Raw genomic sequence first — 4,452 nt, 5'->3', positions numbered from 1 at the left:
CAAAAAGATACCACTACATATTACTTTGCTTATTACAATTGCACTATGGATTATTCTTCCTTGATTTCCTGATGATGTACAGAATAGAAATCTTAACTCTTTCAAGGAAAATAAGACAAGTTGAATTGGCCCAGTTACCCAGTTTAATTTGTCCATTTTGTAGCCTTTGCTATGCACGGTACTTGTAAAACGTACGTAACTTCTGAGTGTTATGTTAGACTTGCTGAAATCTTCAGTACCATTTCTAAACAATAATGATAATAGATTGATTTAGTGTTCACGTTTTATAGGGAACTGGAAAAGAACATATGATATACTCTGGAATTTTTAGATGAAAGAGATGTCTCTTTAATTCCTGAATATGATCCTACTGACTGCCTAAACTGTAGTAGCATCTGACTAGATCATAATTAAGGGCCTTCCAGTTTTTACTACAAATTCTGCCTTGGAGGGAGAAGAGGAAAAATTGGCTGTACAAAACTGTGGTATTGATCAATCTTATAAAAAGACTAATTTCAGTAGACTGGGTTTGGGCACGCTGGGCCCTTCAGTTGTACCTTCTGTGAATTTTGAAGCTCACTCTTCTGCTGACCGCAGGTTGGGGCTGCCATTGAGGCCTGTGGTAAATCTACCTCTCGGTGATGTTTTGACAATTAAGAATTAGATTAATGGTTAATGCCCACTTTTGCACCCTTTATAAGGCCAGACCTATTTCAAGATGTCTGCAAGGCTCCGTGGTGCATCTTGAAATGCAAGCTGACCCAAAGATGCCCTATAGCAAAGTTTCCGCTGAGCTGCCTGTAGGGAAGGGAATCTTTTAACCTTCATGCTCTACCATGCATTTAGCTAGTTTAATCCTTTAAACTGCTTGGGGGGGAAAAGCAAATCCTTAATTATTACTCCAGAGTGAGTTCAGTTGAGAAACAAATCCCTGAGCTCTTGGAATGCCTTATGCAGCTGTGGATCTGTAGGAAACGCTGACAGGAACGGTTTACCTGGCTTTGTATTTTGGTGTACAAAATTTTGTGTTTTAGTGTACTAAAATACTACTTTTTTTTGTATTTTAGTCTACTAAATGTACTAAACTGCGAAGTACTTTGTACTGCAGTGGCTGTTTTGGCAGGGCTTCAGTATAACGGTGGTCCAAGTGCTCTGTGTTCAGGTCCAGTCACCGGAGGATTTTCATCATGTGAAGTGTGGGAGGACTAGATATTTTCAGATGTGTAAGGTTTGGTTTTGTGTACCTCTGTATGCATTTTGATTTTTTTTCCTAGGTTTTAAAATGACAGGAAGACAGGAGTACGTTAGCAGTTGTTTTTCTAGCATTACTTAGCCCTTAGCCAGAATGGTTTCCATACCGACCAAAAGGGAATGATTTCGTTCTAATGTTCTTTCAAGTTGCCAATGTCTTGTTGCGGTAGGTCACTTTTCCTGATGAGGCGCTTGGGTTCAGAGCCAGTCAGAACTCTTCTTCGGTAGGAAGTAAGGAACTGGGGTTTTCATGGACTTTTCCCAAACCTTGGTTTAAGAGGCAAAGCCAAGTAGTTCTTGGTACAGGCTTACAGAGCATGCTGTAGAGGGTTTACGGAAGCTGTGCGCTACTCCCGGTATCTTAAAATACAGGCAATAGATTTTGTAACAAATTATTGCTTAGAAATTCCATAATTCCAACATTCAACTCCCAGATACAGCTAGATTGAGGAATCTAGTCTCTTCCATAATTCTCCCCATACTTTAAGTATGGAAAATGAAAACTAAGAATGAGACCCCATAATGGTCTGCCAAGAACATGTGGGCTTATCCGCCTTGCGTGGTGCGAAATCTGCTGCATCAGGCCTGGAGTTCAGCTTTAAATTTGAATCACTTGGTTTAAAATACAGTCCACAGTTAGAGAGGATTATGCAGAATGTTACAATTTAGTTATGCATTTTGTTTCTTAAAATGCTGTAAAATCAGATGTTTATCTTGAACATCAGGAATTTCCCTTGTTTGATGAAAATTTAAGATTTTTATTCTTTACCTGGGGTTAAAGAAAATCTTACCCAGAAGTGAAGGTGTACTCCTTTGTCCAAATGGGCTCGTTGCTGCTGAGTTGCCAAAGGAGCACCCTCCCAAACCGTGCTGGGATGTGTAGGGTACTAAGCAAGGTAACGGCCTATTTGGAAACAGTTGAAGTTGGCTCGCCCCACCGGAACAGTGCATTCGGATTTCAGTAATGCAGGGGGCTGGGTTGCAATAATCGAAGAGGTAAATGTACCGTTAAAAATCTGCTCAGCTACTAGCAATATCTAAATATCTGCCTGGCAGTCAGTGGCACGATGAAGACAAATCAGTAATTCCAACATGTTACATCACAATAAGGGGATTTGTTCCAAATCGTTCTTTAAACTGTTTGTAATTTCTTGCACTAGCTATGTAAGCATGGTTTCCGTTTCAGAAGTACATGTATCTATTTTCAATGGTTTATTATGAGGACTGGTTACGTTTTAATTCCTTCTCTAGTAGAATACCTTGGTTATTTGAATACTGAAGGCGTTGTCTCAATTTGGCTACTAAAGTTATTTAAAAGATTGGATTTTTCCCACCTAAGGAAGTTTGCTCAAAACTGAGGGTCTGTAGTGAGAAGCCAACAGAGCGAGAAGTGTCCAGTGTTAATGGCAACACCTGTACTCTCCCCGGTCCCCAAGCCACAAGTTGTGTCTCTAACTGCCATTTTCATGGAAATGAGTGGATTAAACACTTTTTCATATCCTTGTTGATGCACTAACGAAAGCCATTTAAGCCTCATTCTTTTTATCAGTATTTTCAGCAGATTTTTATGTAGTACTCAGTCTTTTTCATGAGGAGGCTGGTTGGTAGAAAGACTTTTTTTTTTTTTGTGATTAAGCACTATGCTAAAACATCAGCATTGTCAGGTGTTAGTGATGTGGCTATTTTTGTTGGAGTTGGTGAAAGGTGGAATCCAAGTATATTAGCCTTATAAGAAATAGCCTTAATTAAGAATGGAGTGTACAAAATTACTTCAGCTTTAAGTCATACAGAAATATCCTTGTATGTTACTGATTTTGGTACAAGACTGGAAAAAATCTAGAGGAGAGTCAAACATCATATAAACTTATTGAAAATAAGTATTTGTAATACCAGCAGCCTGTTTTTTCAGAAACTTGAATATGACTTAGTTTTGTTTATGAAATTGTTTGAACTTGCACAGATGTAGGTGTAACTTAAATGACAAATGGTACTGATGTGTGTGTATATATCATGTTTAATTCTATTTGTAAATGAGAAACTATGTAACAGAATCATAGGTATGAGGTTTTCCTATTGTAATTTAATACAGGTATGAGGTTTATGGCAATATATCATAGTTAATGAAATTTCAGGTCAAAATGTCTTTAAATTGTGTACATTTTTAAATTGTAATTTCTACTGTATATTGATTATCATGCATAGTGTGATTCAAGAAACTGCTTGTAATTTAAAAATATTTAATATTAAAAATAAAATACAGTTATATATTTATAATCTCTTTGTCTATGTTTGTTCATTCTTGAACAGGTGCCAGGAATGGATCAGGTCCACAGTATAATTCTACTGTGAAATAGATTGGTTAGTATCCAGATGTTGAGAAAGTACCAAAAGCTCAGAGCTGCAGTCCCAGCAGATGAGTCTACACTAAACAGTGTAGTTGCCTTTAATTTCTTCTAATGCCACCCTTGTGTGAATCTCAGGTAATGTGGATGCGCAGTCAGTAGAGAAGCAGTACTTAGAATTCAAACAGTGTAATTCCAAAAACTGAATATTGCTTTAATTCCAGAATTAAGCATCTGTAGGAAGAATGGAGACTTCAGATCTTTAAGCACCCTTCAGGAAACAGGTTAATGATGTCTTTTCTCCATTACTGGATTTATTCTAGAAGGCGGTTTTATTGTTTTGGGTTTTCTTAACCTGATGGTCTGTGCTGAATGGACCTAAGCTCACCAGGTGATTGTGGTATTTGGAGCTATTGGAAGCTTCTTTCACATGAGATTGAGGCTTTTCCAGCCTGGGCACTCCCTGAGGCAGAAGGAGAGGGCTGGTTTTGTCCCCTGAACTTACTAACCGCTGAAGTTGGGGTGACACACAGCAGCAATGGCAGTAGCTCGTGGTGGAAGGCCACAGGTACCGCAGCTGTTCTGAGTGCTGGCAACTGCTGAGGCTGGGAATGAGAAGCTGGTATCAAGATGGCTTCATTTCATTGCGTTAGGTAAAATGTAACTACTGCTCTGAAATTTGACCGGGACAGTGGTCGGTATTGAGAACAGGTGTAAAAGGTCCCATGGCACGAAACTGGTCACCTTGTGTAGAACCTGTTGTCCGAGAATGTGCACACTTGCGTTCTTAGTCGCCAGCAGCCCGTTTCAAGGGCCGGACGGCTCGGCGGGCCCTTCTGGCCGGGACCTGCAGAGGCGG

This window comes from Eurypyga helias, unplaced genomic scaffold (assembly GCF_000690775.1).
Source record: "Eurypyga helias isolate BGI_N326 unplaced genomic scaffold, ASM69077v1 scaffold29520, whole genome shotgun sequence".
Taxonomy (NCBI): domain Eukaryota; kingdom Metazoa; phylum Chordata; class Aves; order Eurypygiformes; family Eurypygidae; genus Eurypyga; species Eurypyga helias.
Note: the sequence above shows the minus strand (reverse complement) of the source record.